The 25,472-nt window shown below is 46.4% G+C and overlaps 1 long non-coding RNA gene across 2 annotated transcripts; it reads right to left on the bottom strand.

Annotated features, from left to right (window-relative positions):
* Nucleotides 1-8,957: 8,957 nt before the first annotated feature.
* LOC121488323 lies at nucleotides 8,958-25,226 on the bottom strand. 2 transcript variants are annotated; one of them, XR_005987024.1, is made up of 4 exons: nucleotides 22,429-25,226; nucleotides 20,779-20,918; nucleotides 9,570-9,705; nucleotides 8,958-9,441 (listed from the first exon to the last, which is right to left on the bottom strand). It is a non-coding gene; the product is annotated as an uncharacterized LOC121488323 (long non-coding RNA). The 2 variants fall into 2 exon arrangements; XR_005987023.1 differs by having other exon boundaries at nucleotides 20,496-20,918.
* Nucleotides 25,227-25,472: the final 246 nt, after the last annotated feature.

The following is a 25,472-nucleotide window of genomic DNA, read 5'->3' on the forward strand; positions in this document are numbered from 1 at the left end:
ATATGGTATTTGTCTGCCTCTGACTTATTTTACTTAGCATTATACCCTCCAGATCTATTCTTGTTGTCGCAAATGGCAAGATTCCATTCTTTTTATGGCTGAATAATATTCCATTATATATATACACCACATCTTCTTAATCCATTCATCTATTGATGGGCACTTGGGCTGTTTCTATACTTTGGCTATTATAAATAATGCTGCAATAAACATAAGGGTGCGTATATCTTTCGGAATTAGTGTTTTTGTATTCTTTGGGTAATTACTCAGTAGTGGAATTACTGGATCATCTGGTAATTCTATTTTTAGTTTTTTGAGGAACCTCCGTACTGTTTTCCACAGTGGCTACACTAATTTTCATTCTCACCAACAGTGGGCGAGAGTTCCTTTTTCTGTACATTCTTGTCAACACTTGTTATTTCTTGTGTTTTAGCCATTCTGATAGGTGTCAAGTGATTGCTCATTGTGATTTGCATTTTCCTAATGATGAGTGATGTTGAGCACCTTTTCACATATCTGTTGGCCATTTGTATGTCTACTTCAGAAAATGTTCAAGTCCTTTGCCCATTTTTCATGTTGGGTTATTATTATTATTATTGCTGCTATGTTGTATGGGTTTTTTTGTATATTTTAGATATTAACCCCCATCCGGCATACAGTGTGCAAATATTTTCTCCCATTCTATAGGTGCCTTTTCATTTTATTTATGGTTTCCTTTGCTGTGCAGAAGCTTTTTAGCTTGATGGAACCCCCTTGTTTATTTTTGCTTTTGTTGCCTTAGCTTTCAATGTCAAATAAAAAAAAATTTCCAAGACCAATATTAAGGAGGTTTTTCTTCGATGAGTTTTATGTTTCAGGTCTTATATTCATGTCTTTAATACATTTTGAGTTGATTTTTCTGTTTGGTAGAAGATAAAGGTCCAGCTTCATTCTTTTGCATGTGGATATTTAGTTTCCCCCCTACTGTTTATTGAAAAGGACTATCCTCTTCCCTTTGTACATCCTTGGTCCCTTTGTTGAATAGTAATTGATCATCTATGTTTGGAGTTATTTCTGAACTGTTTATTCTGTTCCATTGACCTGTCTCTTTGTTTTTATGCCAACGCCATACTGTTTTGATTACTGTAGCTTTGTTTGAAATCAGGAGATGTAGTGCTTGCATCTTTATTTTTCTCTCTCAGGATTGCTTTGGCTATTCACAGTCTTTTATGGTTTCATACGAATTTTAGGATTGCTTTTCCTATTTCTGTGAAAAATACCACTGGGATTTTGATAGGAATAACTCGGAATCTGTAGATTGCTTTGTGTGGTAGGGACATTTTAACAATATTAATGGTTCCACTCCATGAACACAGAATATCTTTCCATTTATTTGTGTCTCCTTCAATTTATTTTACCAATGTTTTATAGTTTTCAGTGTGCAGATCTTTCACCTCGTTGGTTAAATTTATCCCTAAGTATTTTATCCTTCTTGATGTTATTGTCAATGATATTCTCTTAATTTCTCTCTAATAGATTGTGGCTAGTGTGTAGAAGTGCAACTGATTTTTGTACATTGATTTTGTATCCTGCTATTTTACTGAATTTGTTTGTTAGGTCTAACAGGCTTTTTTTTTTTTTTTTTTTTTTAGTGAGTCTTTAGGACTTTCTAAATGTAATATGTCACCTGCAAATAGAGACAATTTTACTTCTTCCTTTTCGATGAAAGTATTCTTTTAAATTCAGAGACTGAATGCAAGGAAGGGACGTGAGTGAAAGAGGATGGAGCTGTGCCCACACTAGGACACTAAAAATACACTGCCCCTTAACCACGTTTGGTTGCTGAGTTTCAGGAGCATTTAAAAAGAAGATTTCATCAGTCATTCAAAGGCATGGATTTTAAATGCAATTACTGTATGTAATTAGCTGTTTCATCTTCAGTGCCAGTGAATTTGGAATTTAATCTCTGCACAAAATAGAATACTAAGCAGCTTCCCCCATAGAAGGGCTGGTGTAGATGTTTACTGGTAGCTGGATAATTTGGCCAAATTCTTTATAGCCACCATGGACAAATGTCGGACAGAAGAAGATGGAGACAAGGCACTGGCTCTTAGAAGGTACTTACTTTTAAGCTCATGTTAAAGACACAATTTGAACGTCTTCTCTCAAACTGTGAAGGTTTGCCCCATGCTGGGTGGAGCCCATCCCTCAACCTCAAGCCGGTAACCACAGCTACCCAATTGTCTCTCCGTCTGCTTTTCTTGCTGGATTATGAGCTCCTTGAAGGCAGGGACCATGTCTTACTAAACATTGTGTTTCTATCACAGAGCACAGTGCCTGGCCCGCCACAGCATTCAATAAATAAATGAATGAATGAGCCACCCATTAAAATCAGCAAGAGCCCAATTTGCAGACATAAGTAGTTTACTTAAACAGTTGTTTGGGGGTGCCTGTGTGGCTCAGTGGTTGAGCATCTGCCTTTGGCTCAGGTCGTGATCCCCCAGTCCTGGGATTAAGTCCCACATCAGGCTCCCTATAGGAAGCCTGCTTCTCCCTCTGCCTGTGTTTCTGCCTCTCTCTCTGTGTCTCTCATGAATAAATAAATAAAATCTAAAAAAAAAACAAAAACAAAAAACAGTTGTTTCCTTTTTTAAAAAAAAGTCCTTCAACTACCATCTCTTTAGTTAAGCTATATATTTTTATTTTTTCGTTTTATTTTAAATTCCACTGTCGTTAATGTATAATGTTATATTAGTTTCAGGTCTACATTACAGTGATTCAATACTTTGCCCGGTGCTCATCCCAACAGGTGCGCTGCTTCATCCTCATCAGTTGTTTCCCCCATCCCCACCTGCCCTCTGGGGACCACCAATGTGTTCTCTCGGGTGGTGCCCTCTTGGCCCTTTAGCCACACTCCTACCATTCCAGAATCTTAGATTTTCTGTGACACAGCCTCCATCAGTGGGGTGCCTGGTGGACATCTGTGGATAGCCCAGATCAGCGAAGTCAGGAAATGAGCTCAGGGTTTCTAAAAAGAAATGAAGTCCAAGTCCTCAACTTTAGATCACCAGTAAGTGACTAGATAACAATATTTAAAGATATGTGAATAAAGATAGGCTATCTTGTTTAAATTTAATTTTATTTATTATATTTTTTTAGAGAGAGAGAGGGAAAAAAAGCAAGTGTGTGTGTGGTGGGGTGGGGAGGGGTGGCAGGTGAGGAGGGACAGAGAGATAATCTCAAGCAGGCTCCAAGCTGAGAGCCGAGCCTGATGCAGGACTCCATCTCACAACCCTGAGATCATGACCTGAGCCAAAATCAAGAGTCAGATGCCCAATCGACTAGCCACCCAGGCTCTCGTTTAAGTGAAGCTTCAGTGTATTGACTTTAGTTCTAAGTTCGGTTCATGGAATATCTATGAAGTTCTCTTAGTCTTCAGTACAGCTTCCTCAGGACAACTAATGTGTTGGTGTTGTTCACTGCTATATCCTCAGCTCCTTGAACAATGCCCGTACCATAGAAGATGCTCAAAAAATATTCCCAAGTGACAGAGTTTGTATATATGACAGCCACTGGGATGGAAGATTGCTATTAAAAAACTATGAGCTGGGACACCTGGGTGGCTCAGCAGTTGAGCATCTGCCTTTGGCCCAGGGCGTGATCTCGGGGTCCTGGGATCGAGTTCCGCATCAGGCTCCCCACCTGGAGCTCGCTTCTCCCTCTGCCTATGTTTCTGCCTCTCTCTGTGTCTCTCATGAATAAATAAATAAAATCTTTAAAAGAAACTTATTAGCTACTTTCTTGTTTCCAGGAAAGAAATTTTCAATGAGCCATGAGAAGAGTGTAAGTATCACAGACAAGAAAGATTTATGGTTTTATTATAATGGGGGTAAAAGTAAGCCCTAAAACCTGCAGAGAACACAAAGCAAGAAAACTTTCCCCCAAAATATGTCTCAAGTGTTTGCAGAGAAAGTCTTTCCCTTGCACTATGGGAAATGCAGAGGTGCCTCCCAGAGCCCAGGGGCTGACCCCAGCCCATTGTTGTAGGCGACTGGCCAAATCTGCTTTCCTACAGCAAAGACAAGAGAGGCAAAGCTGCAGCTGATCACAGAGGAAGGAGATAGCAAATGGAAAGAGGAAATCCCAGGGCCCTCCTGCCTGAACCCTCTGCATACATCTGGAGGTGGAGCCCAGCACGTGTGTAGTATGTGGTTCCCCGTCCCCTGTCACACAGCAGAAGTGAGGACAACAGCAGAAGAAACCAAAAACAAACAAAAACCCCACCATGGTTTCCATAGGTGACAGGGAAGGTTTGTAATTTCCCCATGAAGCTATTTGCCAAATGACTCATTCCAGAGCTTGAGAGAGAAAGAATGATTCCCAATGCAACTCACTCTCACTTGTCACGATGGCCGAAGGCACATCGGGAAACACAAAAGGGGATGTTCCAGTTTTTCCTGTGCCTGTCAGCCCCAGTCCCTTGGGGGACATGAAGCTCCAAACAGTTTCCTGGTTCCTGGTTCCTGGGTTTATCTGATCCTCAGAGCAGTGAGCCCAGAGCCCCGCCTCTGCAGCCACCTCCATGCACTCCTGGGGAAGTGCAAGAAGCAGAGTGCATTGCAAACACCAGGTCTGCCTGGCCTATTTCATGCCCATCTGACTGTGAGTGTGTGTGTGTGCACACGTGCACACGTGCTCCTGTGTACCTGCATATATATGTACATGTGTATCTGTGTGTGAGCATGTGCCTATGTGTGCATGTGTGCACACCTGACATGGGGTTGGATCCCAGGACCCTGGGATCACGACCTGAGGCAAAGGCAGATGCTTAACCAACTGAGCTACTTAGGTGCCCCTAAAAATGCTTTCTTTTATCTGTAAAAAAAATCTGATAATCTGATAGTATAAAACCCTATGTTGTCTATAGAGAGTAAAGCCTCCCTAGACTGTGATGTGCCATGCCTATGCCAACCATTAATCCTTTTGGGCTTCTTTTGTCTCTTTTCCCCACAGTCATGTCCAGTAGTTAGACTGCAAGGCAGAACCAGGTACCTGTAAGCTAGTATGGCTAGAATTTGGGGCTCCCTGGCAAGCTCAAGCTGACTCTAACCCTTTAGGTGGGATGTATGTTGATATGCAGCTGGATCAAGGTCTCATGGAATTTGCCTTGTTCCCACCCAACCCATCTCCTTGTCTATACTGCCCCTCTCATTCACCAAGCTGATACACTGATTACCAATGCATTCTTACCTGATAACAGAGAAGATGTGTATTTATAAATTGCCTTAAGAATTCTCTCCAGGAGTTCCTGAAGTGATGTGAATAGCACAAGTGATGTGATCACTCTTGTGCTGGTATTCATTAAACTGGTGTTCTCTCCATTTCACAGATGAGGAAATGGAGTCTAAAATCTTGCTCAAGATCACACAGCTATCAGGTAGCAAGCAGAGTGTGGGCCAAAATGCAGGAGGTTGGGCCCCCGAGCCCTCCCTCTAAATCATGGTCACCAAGCTCTATGCACCATTGTAGCCCATAGATTTGGGGGAAAGAGAAGTGAAGGGCGAGGAAATCTTATTCTGGATATGCAAGCCCTATTGTGAGGGTTAAAAGTCCTCTTTCCACTTTCTTATATGCATCTCTGTGATTTTTTTTCCTCCTGGGATCCCAAGGGAAAGAGAGCAAGAGTCTCATGAAATGCTGTCCTCAGCACCATCCAGGTTCTGTGCCTCTGGCCCTGAGGCCACTGCTAGGGTAACTCTTGCTGCCTCTCCAGTCCTGCCACGGGACAGGTGCGGGCAGGGATGGTGTGCCCTCTCTGGTGTAAGTGGAGGGCATGTAGGAAAGCTCTCCTATGCGTCCCCAGCTAAGTGAGGAAAAATAGAGATGTGTTCAGATGACACCCATTCTTTTTTTTAAAGATATTTTTGATTTATTCATATTTATTCATGAGAGACAGAGAGAGAGAGGCAGAGACATAGGCAGAGGAAGAAGCAGGCTCCCCATGGGGAGCCTGATGCAGGACCCTGTCCCAGGACCCCGGGGGATCATGACCTGAGCTGAAGGCAGATGCTCAACCACTGAGCCACCCAGGTGTCCCAGGCGACAGTCATTCTTATCACCCACTCCCATTGCACGTGGTCTTAATGGTCCTTGAGCCTCTAACTCCCTGGACATGGCACCGAACTGGGGAGAAGAGGGAACCGATCTGCCCCAGGCCAGCCCAGCCTCTGGACAAGAGCTGCCGTACTAAGAAAGGCAGAGGCCAGTGCAGAGAGACAGGTCCTCCTCCCAGATCCAACACCAACCATGCCACAGTGGCACACTCGGATTTTTCATTCTTAAAATGAATGTCGAACATGAGCTTCACTACATCTCTAAAAACCCCTTTTGATGCTGAAATCCAGTGATCCTAAATCTCCCCCCTTCTGGGCAGTTCTGTTTCCATTCTCCTCTGGGGAACCTTGGGGAGCTTCTTGAGTGGGAGAGGATCAAGGGGCTCCCAGGAGGCCGGGCGCTGGGGGCACAAGGCTTGCAGAATAGAAACCGGATTGCTACATCAGCTGGCAGAATGAGGAAGCAGCCTTCTCAGGAGACCCAGCCCAGAGGCAGACTCCATGGCCACAGAACTCTCTTCGCCTGTTTCCAAAAGGACAAGATGAGCACCCACTGGGGGGCTGGTGGTGAGAGGCATCCCTCTGACAGTGGAATCTGAGGCTCACACGGGGCAAGTAGCTTTCCCCCCAATTTTTCCCCCAACCATCATGGTCACTAATGATGAAGTGAATTTAATAGCACCCCCGCACTAACCTTCCAAAAACCAAATGATTTCTTTCCAAATTGAAGTTGCTCAAACTATTGACTGTAATTAACCCTTATAGCAGCTGCGTAAGGATCTGGGGGGTTACTTGAGCAGAGGGAAATAATCCAGTGTCAATGAGCTATATTTACTTGCAGAGAGAGAGAGAAAGAAGGTGTGTGAGCTCGAGGCTTTAACCACTCGGGTATGGTATTTTGCAGCGTAACATTTTCCAAGATGGAAGTGGAGATTGAGTTGCCAGGAGGGCAAGAAAGGACACGGGGAACCGAGGGACTAGATCGCACGTCAGCAGTGGTGGGCAAGTCTTTCTTATTTGTGGTTCTCGGTAAGCAGGGGACAAGGCTCAAGGTCACTGCCCACACCTTTTTCTGCCTCGCGGATGTTCTTCGAGCAAGGTCAGGGAGCAAATCATAAATGGGGGCAAACTCCAGCCGGGTCTTCCAACCAGATGTTTTGTTCTATGAAATGTCACACGGTAACAGGATAATTGGAGGGTTTGGATAAGCTGGTGAGGGAATAAGGGGTTTTCCTAAGGAAGATAAAAGCAGAGAAGCAGCTCTCAGCACTAAGCTGGCTGCCCTGTTTCTTCAAAAATAGGTCCTGTAACATGGAGAAGCAGAAACCTAAACCTTCTTAAATCCCTTCGAATGAATGTTTTTGAATAGAACAAACACCTATTTCATGAAAGAAATACATTTCAAAAGATCATAGCAACAGGATGCACCAGCTTCTTGGTCACCTAAGTGTTTTTGGAAGAGGAAAAGAGCCATCCAGCATTAAAGATTCAGGAATGTCTGTTGACATATTAAGGAAACAACCTCAGGGGACAGCTGACAAGGCTCCAAGAAGCATTACCAAGGGAACAGTGACGCAAACGCGTTCCGTTTTTACAGGCTGGCATGCTGCCAGGCTTCCTCGCCTGACAGCTGATGTAATGCTAATCCCTATCTGGGTTAGCGTTGCTTAGATATTAACTCAAACGACTCAGTCAGCTGCAATCAATAGCAGGTTCCTTTTATAGAAGATAGTAAAAAGAAAAAAAATATACACACACATATACAGAGAGAGAGAGGGAGAGAGAGAACTGTGGGTCCTGGCATGTTAAAAACCTATTCATGGGGCCAAAAATGGGAAAAGAAAAAGCAGGAGGGTCCAGTCTAAACCTGAGAGGCACCTTGACGCACACAAGTGTCTTTTTCTGAAGAAAGTCCAGTTGTCCACAAAAATATTGCTCTTTCATAATACCAGTTTCTTTTTTAAGCGTAATGAAGGAATATGCCTAATTTCCAGCTGAGCTAAATAATGACAGGAGAAAACAGAAGACATTAGATGGCAATGTGAAAATAATGCTTTGTTTCATCATTGAATAAATGGGCTGGTTCCTTTGGAACCAATGAATAAAATATTGTTTTTTTTTAAATTCTTTCTTCAAGACCACTGTTTTTTGATTATTTTAGAACAAATAATAAGTACAATAAGTATGCAAATTTTAATCAGTCTTGGTTTGAATGCGTGTGTCAAGTGTCCTCTATAATATGTTGAGAGGCTACTTTTCATTTTCTCTCAGTCACTGTAATTTTAACTGTCCAAGGGTGATAAAGAACAGCTCATTTTAACAACTCACTTTAGTTATACATATTCTTATTTATTTACTAGATTATATCTAGATGGAAGAGATCTATGTTATCTTACACACAGGACCAGAAGCAAAGCATCCCTGGTTCCAAGGCCCTTAGAGTATAAATAATAATCATAAAAAACCAGGTGGTGAGGGCCTGTGGGAAGGACAAACACCAATAGAGATGATAGAGTATTTTTAATAACAATGAAATGAGGATAGTAGTGATAATGTAGCACATGAGATGCACGAATGAAGTCCGTGGGATGGCAGTGACATGATGAAAATGCCACATGATTTATCTTTACATGTTTATAACACTTCTCTTCTAAAGTAGGTGTTGTTGTTGTTTTTTTTTTTTTCTAACTTAAAGGAAGTTTAGGCTTCAGGGAGTCTATGAATCACATGAGTTTATGTGTAAGTTGATGGTTATGGAGGTATTGTTCTGGGAGGAAGGCTCCTAGCTCTCATTGGATGCTCAGAAGGTTCCAAAGGCCCTCCTCCCCCAAGGGTTAAAACTGAACCATAAGATCAAGTCCTCCAGGAATTTGATCTCAATTATTCTTCACCTTCCAGTGAGATCATTTATTTACAGGTAGAGAAAGGGGGAAATTGAGAGGCTAAGTTGCTTTGCCCAACATCAAGGAAGCAGTCTGGTCTGTTCTTATCTATGATGCTAGATCAGATGGCCTCCTTGTATGAGTTTCTGTGGCGAGTCCATTAGTGAAGAAGGTCCCATTAGAGCCATGCCCACAAGGGAAGGACCAGAAGAGCTCAGGATACCCTCCGATGACTTCCATCTCAATTCAACTGATACATCTCCCTCTCCACAGTCTCCCATGCCCACCGGCCCTTCCCTCCCCATACTCTGCTACCCAAAGTCTCCTTCCAATAGGGCCAAGGCCAACCAGAAAATTCAATGGCAGTATTTTAACGTTTTAGCAAAGTCTCCCATAAGAATGTAATCTTAGCATCACCTTTCTTTGATAAGGCACTGTTTGCTTCGGAATCTTGAAACACTCCATATCTGGCAAAAAGGATACAGAACAGGAAATTAGGGCACACAGATATGAAGGAACTTCCCAGCATTGTAGAAAATAGGATGCAAGTTTAGTTTTCTAGACTCACAATCTGGTCTGTTCTACATTCACTTACACCAGTTCAGCCTACAGAGTAGAGCCTGGCATTCTCTGAGTTTGCGTTTCCTCCGGCCTGGGGGCAGAGGCCAACAATGAAAGGCACAGGGAAGTCCGCTCCAGCTTCAAGTAGAGGATGGAGATAAGGGAGTGGTCTACAAGGAAGGAGAACAGAGATTTTTGTCCTTTGCTGACAGCAATAATATCTACTGTCATTTTATAGTCATAAAATTATTTTATTTTATAACTATATTGTTACTAATTTATATATTAGAAAATATTTTAACTATAAAATAAGATTTTCTAATCGCAGAAAACTTGGAAAAAAGCAGAAGTAAAAAGAAAAGGAAAGAAAAAAAGGCCTATAACTCCCTCTCTCCCAGGTAGCATCCTAAATGAACAAATATCCCTGTTGTTTGGATTGGCGCCTCTTCTTTCTAAGGGTGACCCTGAAGTCACAAACTCTTGGTTTCATTGTAAGGACAGTGTGAATGATGAAACCTTTCTTGCAGGCCTCACAGGGCTGTTCCATAGCTTGAATAAAATTATGGGTTTGAAAATGAGAAAACTCACTTGTAAATCGTAAATGTCTATATTACAAATATACGGAATTCATACCACAGTCGTTAGAGACTGCTTTGCCGGCACTGTACTCAGAGGTGCCAACATACTCTCCTCAAAAACACTGCTTCTCATGATAAGTCCCTGCTTTAGAACATAGCATGGATCTCTGTGGCCTTTTATTCAAATCCAAGAGTCTCTGGTCAGATTTTTCTCAGTTCAGAGCCCAGTCTTGTCTTTGATGCCACAAACTATGAATGGCATCAATTCTACTCCATCTAAGTGAATCTTCACATCCTTGGCAGACATGTTGGTTTTTTTAGATACTGAAATGTTCTATATGTTTTCCCTTATATGTGACCTTCTAGCCCATCTTAAAATGGAAATCACTTCTAATGCTTCACTTAATATCATTTCCATCAAAAGGCAGCATGCTGGGAGAAATGGGGTGACCTACCTGGAACTAGTTTTCTACATGATAATTACATGACATGTCGCTTAAATTTACAGCCATCTTCCGTTTTTTTTTCTTTTGCAAACTTTTGCTTTCATTCCCTACATCCTTTTCCAAAATGCGTAAAAACTAGATTTTGCAAAACATGGGATGTGAATGTCATTTGTTGTGTATGAATTTGCTAAGAAATAGGGTGTAGCACAGCTGTTATTTTTCCACATATCCTACTCAATCTGTCATGCGTTTACTGTGTTTTATAAATATGTGTCATATTTGGAAATATATTGTTCACATATCTTGCATGCTTTCCATTTGCAGCATGCTAAAAATACAGTATCAGTTTGTCAACATGGCTTTCAAAAACAACAAGATCCCCTCGTTTGGAAATTCCAACCAAGTCCATAGTCCAGACCAGGCAGTTATTACAAGACATTTCGTTTCCCATTCCTCACTTTGCCCTCATTTGGCTGTGTCTTTGTGTCCCATGTAAGGCATGCTTTAAGCATCTCAGATACGAAAATATCTTCGGTGTGTGACTCAAAAGCAAGATGGTTTACTCAAATTGCCTCATGTTCTAGAATGCATGTTTAAGTGGGTGCAGGAATACAAGAGAAGTCACAATCCAGCTTCCTTCATTCACGGGCCTGTTCCTTCTGATGAGTCAGGAAAAACGCATTGAGACAGCGCTGTTGGGGTGTTTCCACTGAAAGCTCCAAAGTGTGCAAATCATAAATTGAGCTGGCTTCCAGATCACTAAAGATGTTTGTTTTTCTTACACGTAAACAACTGCAGCCCTGGTTTGAGCTTGAAGTCACGTAGCTTCTTGGAGAATTTAGGACCCAGGCGTGGTGATGTGGGGAAACCAGGACAGGGTGGGAGATGTGGAGGGTCGCATCTAAATACTGTTTTTTCCAGGGGGCCTGAATGGCTCAGTGGTTGAGTATGTGACCTTGGCTCAGGTCGTGATCCTGGGGTCCTGGGATCGAGTCCTGCATCAGGATCAGGCACCCCATGTCTCTGCCTCTCTCTCTGTGTCTCTCATTAATAAATAAATAAAATCTTTAAAAATACATACATACATACATACATACATACATACATACCGGTTCTTCCAGAAAACAAAAACTTACTTGACCTTTCGAAGCCAAAAGAACAAGGCAATGGTTAAACAAGGATTAAATGAAGCTGTGTTCTTCCATTCTGCCCTTTTTAAATTGTCTTCCCTATTATTATTATTTTTTTGTCTTTCCTATTATAAAGCACATCTGTCAGTTTCTTTTAAATAAGGGCAAAATTAGCCTAAGAAATCCACACTCTGGAGCCCATATTTTCAACAGAGAGAACCACTGCAGTGACAACCACTCTTACGACACTATTATTATTTATTACACGTTTATTTCCTACATTACTCTGATGTTTGCACATGATCCGCGGCCGGCGGCCTCGCGGGGAGGCTGGCTCCGCAGGCCGCGCCCGCACCGTGCAGGTGGGTCCCAGCGGGCCGCACCTGGGCTTGCCCCGCGCCGCTGCAACGCCCTGGCTAACTGAGGAGCGATCCTCACGTGACCGAGAAAGACCCCGGACCCCCACGATCTGGCTTCCTTTGTGTGCCTCGTGGGGGACTGCGGAGGCCGGCTGGAGAGGCTGCACGGCTGCACCGGGCGTTTGGGGCCCTAGAACTCAGCTTTGGGGTGGGACTCTGGAGGAAGCGTGGAAGGGGCTCTTTCTCCCCAACGTGGGCTCAGAAAATGCATTCCCCAGTTTATGGGAGAGACTTGGCTGCCTCTCAAGAATGCCTCACTGGTTATCATTGAAAAAAACAAAACCACCTCCTGGCGATGTGATCACACGACCACCTTTTGAGATAGCAGCATATTGTTAACTGCCAGCCAGCTCCTCGGCAGTCCGGACAGGACAATAAGACCTTTGTCCCTGCAGTTTATTGGTCTCTTTTTGCCTGGTCAGCAGCCCTGCCAAGGGAAAGCAGGTACTGTTTCCCCTGCTCCCCAAATGGGGGAAGCTCACAGAGCTTTCAGAGGAGCAATTGGGCCGGGCCCTAGATTTCCCAGCTTGTGTTTCTTTTAGCTCATGTACTTTCTGAATTGTCACCTACCCACACTTCCTTCACCCCAACCCCTGAAGACCTACTGGGGTAAAGCATAACCTTTTTCAGGGTGTGCGCTGGAAGAAACTTTGTGTCTTCAAAAGCCTTAATTTATCTCCAAACATTAAATTCTCAGTATCCATCCATTGCTTTTCCATCGTGTGCCTATAGCTTTGCTAAATAGAAATAGATCAAAAAGTATGCAGATGACCTTCCTACCCAGAGATTCTAAGATGACCCCAATGTCTGTCACCTTTGTATCACCTTCTCCCCCTTGAGTGTGAGCAGGGCTTTAATTTGCTTCTAGCCGATAGAGCACAGCAAAGGTGATAGGATATCATTCTGATGCTTCATTACCTTAGTGGCAAAGGTGAAGGGATTTTGCAGATGTAATTAAGATCTCTAATCGGTTGTCTTTAAGTTAATCGAAAGAGAGATTATCTTGGGTGGGTCTGACCTAATCAGATGAGGCCTTCAAAAGAAAATCTAGAGGTCAGAGACAAAGCAGCAGATTCCCTGTCTCCCTTCTGGCCTCAAAGAAGCAGACAGTTAGGAGCTGTATGGCTTTGAGGAAACGAATTCTGCCTGTGGGCCTGCGGAGGAAGGACCCTGAGCCCAGAGGAGACCTGAGCTCCAGCTGACACACTGACTGCAGTCTTGTGACACCCTGTGCAGAGGACCCAGGTACCCAGTGGAAGCTGTGAGATAAAAAGTATGTGTCCTTTGAAGCTGCTGAGTTTATGGTAATTTGTTACATGGTGGTAAAAAACTAAGACACTTATGAGCTAAGAAGGAGCTAGGACTCAACCCAATTTAGCAGGTATCTGTAAGATCTTAGATTTACCACCCCCTCCAAAGTATTTTTTTTTTTAGCTTCTTGGACTATTACATACATTAAACATAAAGGTGATATGTAACACTAATAACTATCTATACCCATGGTGCTAAAACCAGTCTTGTCATTTAGAAACAATAGTGACAGCTGTATTTTCTCCCTCATTCTCTTCTTGTGTCATACACAGACTTTCTCAACCAGTGGCTCATAGGGAGGTCCTGTTGGTAACATCAACAATCCCATTAAGAAGCATCAGATAATGGGGCACCTGGGTGGCTCAGTGGTTAAGCATTTGCCTTTGGTTCAGGTTGTGATCCTGGAGACCCGGGATCAAGTCCCACATCAGGCTCCCTGCATGGAGCCCGCTTCTCCTTCTGCCTATCTCTCTGCCTCTCTCTCTCTCTGTGTCTCTCATGAATAAATAAATAAAAACTTGGGAAAAAAAAAAGCATCAGATAACTGTTCCACGAAGAACTTTTTAATTTCTCTCACACCCAGAGGGGTCATGTGGAGAGGAAGAGTGGGTTCTGTGTGAAAATCACAGGAAGAGTTTTCTCTGGAATGCTGGAGTTTCAAGAGCATGTCCATCCTGTGCATGCGACCTCTTTGAGGCAGTGCCTCAAACAGTACAAGTAGGATGATACTAAGCACAGCAGGTGCTCAGCAAACACTGAATATACAAGAGTGCAAGAGTGGAAAATCATCTTCACTTCAAAAATGTTGGATGAAATGGTTTGTCTGTGAGCACTTGACAGTGTATTTGACCTGAAAACTTAGTGAGCCTCTCGCATATTAGTTATTGGTCAGAGCATGGGATTTTCTTGCTGTCACCAGGGCTAGCAAGCAGAAGGCAGTGAGGGCTGTGGTGGTAAGCCTGCCTGGGAAGGTGCAACCACCTAGAAGCCAAAGCTGGTGGAATCATAAAGCACCCCCGGAATTCGGGGCCAGGGGTGGGGAGGGATGGGGAGTGTGTGCTTCAACCTCCTGCTATGGAAAGCCCATTTTGACAAAAATGCAAAAACAGTATTACTGACACAGAGTAGGGGTGAGTGGTCAGTGGTCCAAAGCCTTGGGTGATGGCTGTGTGTTAACCAATAGGACACCAGAGAGAGGCCCAGCATGTCCCACGAGCCGTATAGACTTGGTCAGGTCACTTAACCCACCCAAGCTTTGAGTCTCCCCATTGAACAATAGGGGTAATTTTAGGGCCTAGGTCATAGAGAAACGGTGTTGAGCTGCTGTGAGAATAAAGCAATTCACAGTGACAAGCTGGGAGAGGGAGTCATGGTTCAATAAATATTTATGGCTATTATTCACAGCGGCAAACCTGAAAGGTAAACGGCAGGAGTGGCTGGTTGGATATTACAAAGTCTTGGGAATGCTTCACCATCTGCCTCTTATTCCAGAAAATTCTACGTTCACCCTGTGACCCCACCAACATCAGTGCCAACTGGATTCAACAGAGAAAGTACACAGACTCTGGGGTGCCGGACAGGCAGAGCCAGCCCTTGTGCTGTGTGTGAGCTGCTGGCCTGTTGTCACCGTCCTTGCCCGGGATGGCAGTGGTGGCAGCCGGGCCTTCTTTCCAGTCATGCCCTCCTGCGCCCTTGCCACCCCGCCCCCAGGCCCCATTCTCTCCCTCTGCATGTCCCAACAGTGGCCTTCTGTGCTCCCTTTTGTTCACGCTTCCGCTGGGCTGGACTCACCCTAGTTCACAGGCTCTAGGTCTGACCTCAGAAGCCCTGGAGCCCCAAGGTTAAAGCGGAACCAGGCTGGCTTACTGGTGCTGTCCTTACCAGGGAGTCAGAGGGCAACTCCTCAAAAGTGAGAAAGGAAAAAAAAAAACCCTTGACCAATGTGAATTCAAACTCCCCCAGTTTGGGCCATCACGAAGAAAACAATATAGCAGAGGGGAGGCTGCCCACCCTGTGGTGTCTGAGACAGGATCCGAGACCTTCCCGGGAAAGGGAGAAATCCTTTTTGGCTGACTCCCCTGACTCTGTGTTTCCTACAATTCTACAACAAAGATCCAGGAACATGAGAAAAGGAAACTGAGAAAATGTGTCCTGGGATCCAAATTTAAGCCAAGAACAGGACAATGTGAGCCAAATGGAAATGAGGCCAAGAGTGCTTTCTCGGGGCCCCAGTGTGTTTTTTTCTTCTTTTTCTTCTTCTTCTTTTTTTTTTTTTTTTTTTTTCCAAATGCCCAAACCTGTTTAACTGCTTAGTGTGAACTATAGTTCTGGGATACAGTTCACTCTGGGAAAGGAAATTTAATTAGCTCAGGCAACCTCACCTCCAATCTTAGGTCGACATAGTCAAATGGCACATTCACAGTGATTGCTGCCAATAGATTCGTGAAAGAAGGAAAAGAGAGAGGAAGAGGGGGAATGAGAGGGTAAGCAAGGGACATACTTTAATTAAGAGTTATACTGAGAGAGGTTGTCCTATATCAGCTGCAGAAAGCAACAGCCTCTCCTCATTGCTGGCCCCAATAAATTCCGGATTATATTATGCATGTGCATGGACTGCTTTGACTCACACACTCTACGTCCCATTCACAGGAATTTAAGTGATCAAAGTTCTATGATCAGGAATTCCAAGGTACTGATAACAATCCACATGTGCAGAGTGCCTTGTGGTTTGCAAAGCAGTTGCCTGGTTATTATTATACTTGGTTCTTCACAATCGTGCCATGAGGAAGTTGTCACTGTCCCCATTTCCCAAGTGAAGACAGTATGCTGACATCTGCCTCCCGGAAGGAGGTCACAGAGTTACAAGGGTCCTGGCCAGACCTGATGCTCAATCTCACAGCCTTTTCCATATCCTGGGAAAATGGTGACCAGCAAACACAGAGAGGGAAACTGAGGCACAGACCTGTGTAGCAGCTTGATGATGGCACAGCTGGGACCATTGGCTCTTAGAACACCTTATAGTTTTGACTCCCTGGTATTGACATGATTCTCAAAGTTCTTGTGAGAAAGGCTGTATGTCAAGAAAGCATTATTACATCTGGTCAGAACTGGAAGGATTTAGAGGTATGACATTCTGTCTCACAACGTGCTAGTGTGATTATCTAGCTATTAGCTAGCGAGTGTGGTTATCTCATATTAGCTATTAAATGTGTGCTGTGAAGAATGTCATTCCAGAATAGAAGTAGAGCTCCAGGCCCATTTATGATCCTGGGCAGAGTCTGAGTAATCTAGCACATCTGAATCACAAGAAAGAGGCAAGTCTCAATTTGGAATCAGAAAATGATGCAAACATTTCTGAGCCCTGGGAAAGGAGGGAAGCCTGGGCAGAACCGGGATCTGCCTAGAAAGGTCAGTTGTTCTCTCCTGCTTGCTTTCCCTTTGTCCAGCTGTGGCGTGTCCTCCCGGCCCATCCTCCACTTCAAAAACTGCTCGTGTGCTTGTAGGTGCCAGATGGACCCTCATGCAGGGTTACAATCGTGGGTACAGGAATAGAACCTTCTGTGGATGGGTTGGCTTCCCCCTCTGACTAAAAATCTGTCAGCAAGACCCAAACCCCAGTGATTGGCCTTGGAGAATGGAGGGTGTCTATGTTTTTCCCCTTCCAAGTTCTTTCGTTGCGTTTTATTGTTCTTCCTACTTAGATATTAGGCTGTCTCCATGATGTGAGACATCCTTCCTTTCTAGAATTTCCAGGAAGCCCAGTTCCCTCCCACGTGTTAGATTTAATGTAATTGAAACCAAAGTTTGAGGCTATTTCTCCTAATTCAGGAAAAGTTGTGCGCTTGGCAACCCAAATGGAAAGAGACGAAAAAAATGGTAGTGGATTTTTGTGGTGTTTTTCTCATTTTGGTTGTGTGTGTATGTTTCATAAAGCGCGCAAGAGAATTACACTCAAAACGCAACTGCTGGGAGAGATAGAAACTCTTGTAATTCATGTTGTGCATAATGGATTTGGCAGGCCCAAGCATAGAAATTTCCAGAAGTGTTTGCGTGGCAGCAATTCTTAGCCAATTCACATTTTTTAGCTGTCCTGGCCAGCTGCCCAGCCTACAGAAAAAGTCTTGTATCTCCGCAAGTTTGGCTGGCCTCTCTGACGAGTTTCCAAACTGCATGGCAACATTGGATGAGCTTATTTTCAAGTGCCAAAAAAACTCCTGCTACTTATATTGTCACTAAATACCAGATGTGCTTAATAAAGAGCAAGCAGAGCCAAACCTAGGGTAATCAAATAACCTATCATTAACATTTTCTAAAAACAAAAAATGCAATTGGAACACCAGATTACTGTTTTTCTTTGTTTGCTTTACGCCCTATTACTGGAACCCCTAGGGTGTTGGGAACAGGACTCGGGTGGGGAGGCCAGCTCTGGCAGCGATGAGGACGCTGTTTACAATCACACCCTTCACATCTGAAACATGTGTGAGAAAGTCAAGGCCCCAGCAGATTTCCTCCAGCAAACCCCCCACTCCCCCACCCTCACAACCCTCTCTCCAGCCCCCCAGGGAGGGGCTCTCACCGCCCCGGAAAGTGCTGAAAAGTTGAGGTGTGCTGGGATTTGACCTTTTAGGAGAGAAACAGAGGGAGACAGAAGAGTAAGAGCTGGGCCTTTGCAAGTTAGAGAGATACAAGGGCTGGAAGCCACTGTAGCTGCTGCTGCTGCTGCTGCTGCTGCAGCAAAAATGCAGGGAGGTTCTGGAAGCCTTAAAGGCACACAGGGATACTGTGTGGCTTTGTCAGGGGCCCTGGCTGGGCTTCAGCTGGTAGACTTTAAAGTATTTCTTAACACAAAAAAGCTCCAATTCTATTTTCCCTCCCTCTCATTGCTATAAATTCTTCTCCCTCCCTCCCTCCCTCCCTCCCACCTTCTTTCCTCCCTTCTTTCCTCCCTGTCTTCCTTTCTCTCCTAGTTTTCTGGGGATCCAGTGGGAGGAGACATAGGGCTGGCACAGTCCCCTCTGGCTGTATTCAGGGTCACTCCCACTGTCTCTCTCCCTCCTCCAGACCCTGATACCCTGGGGGCACACGTTTTTTTTTTTTTTCTAGTCCTGCAGGTATGAAGAGATGACAAGAACAAACATCCTTCTTGCCCTGAGGTGGGTGACCTCAGGAGATGGCAAATCTGAGTGTTGGGGGTGTTTAAAGAGAAAGAGATGGAATCTCACCATAAGAAATGTGAGAGTCAATAACTATTCCGAAAATATTTGTGATCTGCATTAAGACAACTGTATAAATAAAGAAATAAGTGACTCAGCCTTTGGAGAGTTGTTTCAAGAAACCTGTTACTAAAAATGCATTATAATCCAACTGTGCCTTGAACGCCATCGTGCCAAGGCAAACTCAGTGAGAAGATGCACAGTGTTTTCCTGTTGTGTGGAGTCATAGGGGGATAAACCATGAATGTGGCCTAATTAGCAATGAAATGCTTTGAAAATATTTGATTGAAGTGGATGAGGTTAGCAAAACAATGTGGAGCTGACGTCTATAATAATGCCTTTTGAACTTCCCTCCTAGCTGTACTCACATGGGTTTCACCCATCAGTTGTGTTCCTGAAAAGTCGGGTGTGAATCCATAGGCTAAGTGGAATTATGTCTTCAATGCTTTAGGGATACTCCTGGTGTGGAGGAACCAACCCCATGTCAGTGAAGAAGCCACAGAGAAAGTCAGTACCCACGACTGATTTGTCTCTGTTGGGTTTGGACGGCCCCCTGTCCCCTTGGCCCGAGCCGAGCCTTTGAGGACACGCATGAGCAGCGTCTAGTTCTCCTTTGCTGGGTCATGAGAGGAAAGAGCTTGTCTTGGAGAAGGGTCAAGGGCAGGCTGTTTTGTTCTCCAGCAACAAAACAGAGCAGGCTAGAGGAAACCACCCAAGTGACGAGCTCTGCAGAGGGCAAGTGAAGGCTGAGTCTAAACACAAAAGTGGAGGAGCCCATCTCCTTGGAGCTGTTTATATTACATAACTCAAATAAACACAGCAGTGCAAGAACCGTTCCCTTGGCGAGGGCCAGGACCACAGAGCCGAGAGGCAGACAAAGGGCGTCGCCTCCAGCCCTGGTCAGCAAAGCCTCCTTTCAAACAATGACACGGACCACAGCAACCCGACTAACCCACAGGGACACACCAGCACAATGCAGCAGGATACCCTGAATGGATTAACAAGAACCGTTCAATTAGGACTTCTAAGGTGTCTTTCTTTGCTCTGGCTGAGAAATAGACCCTGATCAGAGCAAGAAGCTGCAGCAAAACTGACCCCGAAATGGCTCTTTTCATTTGCAAAGGAGGGGTGGGTACGAGGCACCTGTGAGCCCCTGGGAAGCTGGGAAACCAGGCCCAGGCAGGAGGGAGCACAACCGCTGCCTCCCCGCCCCCGACAACCCCAGGGGAACAACCTTCTCAGCCCTGGGGCGAAGCAGGGGGACCCCGGCCTTCTGGGAAGCATCGGGCAGTTTCCATGGCGTCAGTGCGAAGAAGAAGAAGAAAAAAAATAAAAGTTTCCAACTCCGTAAATGAGCACAGGCCCACAGGCCCCACGTCTGAACGAAATCAGAGAGTCTTGAAATTGAGAGCAGGCGAGAACCTACTGAAACCTTCTTTTTCATCAGCAGCCTGCAGCCTCCTGGGACAGCAGCCCCTATCATATGCCAGGGGACAAGAATAGAACTAAAAATTGAGAGCACAGCCCTCAGCACGGGCTGATAGTCCTGGTTGCCAACAGTTGCCCCATTAGTAGGCTATGGGGACATGCTAGGGAACATTTTCTCTACAAGGCTTGTGTTTAAAAATACATCTTGCTTCAGAGCCGGCCTGGGGCGTGGCCGGGGAGTCAGCCTTCTCTTCTGGGCTGAGCAGGTGCTTGTCACTCTGTGATTCACTGCAGATCACTTACCCCTCTGGGCTTGCCCCTTCCGCACCACGTGACAGCGACCCAGACCTCCACGAGGGCCCCTCGCGAGTTAATGTCTTAGACGATTCCTGGATGAAAGCCAAACCCCACAGTCGCCCTCCCCAGGGTACTCACAGGATGCGCGCGTGGCCGGGGCTGAAAGGCGATGGTGACCAAGGTCACACTTCACTGCCAAGGGTGCCGACCCCTTCGCACTCTGTGGATGTATCCCTGGAGATACTTCTCTCCCTGTTTCCTTATTCTTGAGAGGAGGACAAGAGCTCCCACCCCCATTCCGAGGATGGTTAGGAGCAATAGCTAACGGAGGTGGCCGAGAAGCTCTCGGCAGATGCCAAATTCAGAATCGAGTGTTGAGTGATGGCCTCCCTCAGCCACCCTACGCACTGCACTGCCTTACCTCCGTGCCCCGCTCTAACTGCTCCGATGACAGACTGCCCTGTGGGGCGTGAAGCCGGTCTGCCCAGAAGTCCCGGGTACTGCTACAGCAGGTTGCCTTTGCAGGAACCACTGCAATCCCTGCGTGTCCAAACTTATGTTCTGGGTAGGAGACAACAGGTGATGGATGAGCTGCCAAGGCGGGGAGGCTGTCAGCATCCAGCCCAGGAACCCGGGGCTTGGCACCCCTTCCCCGAGGGGAGGTGGAGGTGAATACATCAACATGGTGGGGTCAAGTTTGAGTCCGCCTCCATGAAGCCCTGGGGAACCTCCTTTTTGAAAAACAACTGGGACAGTGTGACAGCTGTTTAAGGATGCAAAGGAAAGGGTCCCGCGGGAAACCTCCCCAGGGAAGGCTCTGCCTGCAGGAGGCTGTGAGTGACACACAAGACAGCCGGCAGGAGTGGGGACAGCCTGGCCTGCGTGAACCGTCTGCCTCGTCAGTGATCGGAAGCAGAGTACATGCGTAGAAGCTGGTGGTCGCGATGACCACAGCAGCAGTGCCACTGACTAGTACCGGTGGTGGGGCCTATAGAGCAGTTAGATGGCTCTGAGGCTGTGGCCCTGCAAGGACTTGACCGTGACATGGTTGCCACGTCGGAGTCCTCGCTGCTCCTTCAGCAGTTTAGTTTGGGGCCTTTATAAACAAAACCCAAATCGGGTTTTATGGCTGCCAGGTATCTGCAGCCACTTTAACATCTGGTTCCTTATGCAATTGTCCCTCATGACAAATGAGTGGTGGGGCACAAAGATGTGAAGGATGGGGACAGAGAGCTCCACCTTGAGAGGCTAAGCACTAGAGGTAAGAAGGGACCTGGTGACACACCCTGTTTGCATGGGAGTAGCTGCCTCTGAAGCAGGCTGAGAGAACTATGGAAGTCCCTGGACTTAGATCCCAAAGATCTAGATCTGACTTCCTGGATCGACTACGTCCTAGCTGTGTGAGCTGAGGCACATTAGCTAATGTTTCTGAGACTTCATGGTCTTCCCTGTGAGCCAGAGCTAATGATGCCAACCTCAGGGAGGTGAGGGAAGCTCAGGGGAAGAGACAACCCCAGGTGGCAAGGCAAATGAGCAACATCTGATTCTGTATGCAGGCATGACCTCTTAACCTTTGAGGGCAAATAACCCTCACAGCAGGTGGGGTGTGCAGAGTCGTCTGCCTCAGCCTGAGGAGTAGGCAAAGAGCCTTGGAAGTCAGTCTGCCAGCCTCCCCCTGACAGCTGGCAGCAGACTGGGACAGGATCTGCATGTCCCTTGCAGCCCAGAGTGCTTGCCACCAGGCCTGCAGCAGCCTTGTCCTCTGCTCACCAGACAAAGGATTGGTCTTCCCCTAGTGGGCTGCCCTCCCTCCCCGCTGCCCAGGGGGCACTCCCTCTTCTGGGCCCCTAGGGTACCACCCCCGGGGAACTGAAGGCCCAGAAAGAGGGCAAAAGGGAGTAAGCAGGGCACCAGGGAGAAGGAGGCTCGTTACTGTCTTTCTAGATGAATCTCCGGGCCCGCGGCAGCGCAGGGCGCGTACCAGGCCTGCAGCAAACCTGTCTGCTGTGGGGCTGTCTCAACATGCCATTTGGAAAGTCAAGGTTTTCAATGTAAACTTTGTTCTCCCTACCCTTTCTTCAGGGATTCACAGATGCAGCGTCTCTCGGCACTTCCTTTCCACGTCTCTGGGGCTGAAATCCGAGGTCACATGGTGTCTCTGTCAGAACAAGTCTGCTCCGTGGCCAACCATCCTATGGGAGAGGGCAGGGCCGGGATGGCGTTGGCTCCCGGGTCTGCCCTGGTGTAGGGTTCTCAGTGGCCCTATTTTTGGCAGAGCTTTTTTTTATCCTTGCTCTTTATCACAAGCCTGTCGGGCAAATGACAGAGGAATTGCAAGCTTGAATGGGCTTGTCTGACAGGCCAACTTTCATCCTGGGTGCTGCCGCCTGACTTTTAAAAAGGCACTCTGAGCAGAAGAGAGTAATTTCACACTGATTCCTGGCTGTAATTTGCTTTTGGGTTTAAAATGTCGCATTTCAATCATCCTTGCTTCAGGCCAGAGGGGAGAAGATGGACCACGCGCGCCGTCCGTGTGTTTGTAACAGACACACAAAGGCAACTGCTTCGCTCCGAGGCAACCCTGGCAAGCACACCAAGGAGCCCTCTCCCAGGTACAAACAAGCGCGTTCAAAGGCATCTGTAATAACTTAGCAGTTCTAGCAGACAGAGCGAGCGAGCTGCAGGTGCCACAAAGCCTGGCCTGGGTCATCCCCATGAGCAAGCGTGTATTAGACTACCTCTCTCCCCCAGGCTGCGGGAAGCAGAGGAGATGCGGAGCTTTAGGCAAACCTCAGAAATGGAAGGGTCTGAAACCCTGTGTGCACCTGACTGCACCAAGGACAAGACAAGGTCCAGCTGTGGCTGTGGAATTCAGCTGGGGCAAGCGTGAGCCAAGAGGTACAAGGAGAGAAGCAGGAAGTGGCCTCCCTGCTCATGCAGGCGGGTGAGCTTGTGCATGGAGCATCCTCTAAGAAAAAGGACAGAGGCGCGTGGGAAGGTCAGGGACACGGTTGTGCCTGGTCAGCAGAGGGAAGGGTGACTTCTCCCGGTGCATCCATCATCCCAGCCTTCGCCTCCTCTCACCAGGCTTCCTTACGGGCCACATGCTGCCTGACATGTAATTCTTTTTTCCTGGGATGGCTTCTAATGTTCCCCCACCTTAATCTTGCTCCTCGCCTGCTTATAAATCCTTTGAGCTCAGGAATCACTATCTAGCCCTCTCTGTCCACTCCAGGCTGACCTAACCTGACCTCCCTTGACCCTCCCCACAGAACTGCCAGCATACCTTGGGCAGGGGGTGACGCCTCGCTCTGTGGATCTGGGGTGCTTTCTGCCTGACAGGGAAGCTGGACTGGTGGCATTGCCAGGGGTTGGTGCTGCCTCTTCTATCCAGCTGTGGGTGCCCTGGGAGCAGGATCCACCTTCATGTCTCAGCTCTTGGCTCCTGGCACAGTGCCTGGCACTCAGCAAAGGTTTACTGAATGAATGCATTCCCCATGTTTGGCCCATCCTGGGGGAACGGGCCCAGCATGTTTGGGGGGACAGAGTCAAAGATAGGAGACAAGATGAATGCTTCAGAGGAAAACGAGGCCCCGGGACCCTCCTGATGTGCTGGGGGCACCCGGGGCCAACCCTAGATATGATGCTTTGGGAAGCGATGCTTGCTTTCTGGAGCCCCTGCCTCATCTTGAGACCGTGTTCTACTTTGTCGGGTTTTTCCAAAACTTTCTGTCAACTTTTTCTTATGGCCTTCAGTTACACTGCTGGACTAATTAATAGTCTCCGGAGATGGACTGTGGGGTCTGGGTGTACAGGGGCCATGTGTCGGGGTGGGGACCTGGACAGAGAGGGTGGTGAAGATCAGGGCTCAAGGCTGCCCCCCCGCCCTGCCATGTGATGTGGATGGGGGTGCTCAGCTTCCCTGCACATGGAACTCTAGAAGGGGTGCAGAGAGTCTCCACTGAGTCATCCAGAAAGTTAGGCACACTGATGCATGCAAGTGTCCCAGGTGATGCCCAGCACGTCGCAAGTGCTCATTAAAAGCCAGTTCCTGCCATTTGAAACCAGAAGATGAAATCAAGTCTGGCTTTTTCCACTTGCAAGTTGTGTGGCCCGAGTGGGTCAAGGTGCCTTGCCTCTCCCCTCACAGTCTCTGGTTTCTGAGATGAGGACAGAACTGCTGGCCTCATTAGTGTTGTGAGGATCAAGGAGATAAGGGGAACGAATGTGTTCTGTGAGCCAGGAGGTGTTTTCCTGAGGTAGTTGTGAGGTTACCTGAGTGAAGGCATTGAGAGGTGAGGCTCCGTGGGGATCCTGCCATGTGAGAGCTATCCCTTCACAGGGACAATGGCTGTGTATTAACCAAACTTGTGATTCCTATGAAGTACATGCTTTAACAGCCACCCATGAAGCTTTTAGCAACCCTTAAGCAAATTGTGACTCTTCCAATGTGAAGGTCAAGCCTGTGTGTCAACTTGGCTGAGCCACGGTACGGTATATGGTCAAACATTATTCTGGATGTTTCCATGAAGGTATAGTTGGATGAAATTACATTTAAATCATTGGACTTTGAGTCGAGCACATTCTCCTCCAGAATGTGGGTGGGCCGCATCTAAACAGTCGAAGGCCTGAACTGAACAAAAGATTGACCTCCCCTGAGCAAGAGGAAATTCTGCCAGCAGACAGGCTTTGGACTTGAACTGCAGCATTGGCTCCTCCTTGGGTTTCCAGTCTGCCAACCTATTTGTCAGATTTTGGACTTGCCAGCCTCCATAATCACCATGATCACATGAGCTAATTATTTAAAATAAATTTCTTGGGGATCCCTGGATGGCTCAGTGGTTTAGCGCCTGCCTTCAGCCCAGGGCGCGATCCTGGAGAGCCGGGATCGAGTCCCACGTTGGGCTCCCGGCGTGGAGCCTGCTTCTGCCTCTGCCTGTGTCTCTGCCTCTCTCTGTGTCTCTCACAAATAAATAAACAAATAAATAAATAAATAAATAAATAAAACAAACAAACAAAATCCTTAAAAATAAATAAGTAAAATAAAATAAACTTCTCTCTCTTTCTCTCTCTCACACATACACACACACAGACATACACATGTTCTGTTGGTTC

The sequence above is a fragment of the Vulpes lagopus genome, chromosome 3 (assembly GCF_018345385.1).
Source record: "Vulpes lagopus strain Blue_001 chromosome 3, ASM1834538v1, whole genome shotgun sequence".
NCBI classification, from domain to species: domain Eukaryota; kingdom Metazoa; phylum Chordata; class Mammalia; order Carnivora; family Canidae; genus Vulpes; species Vulpes lagopus.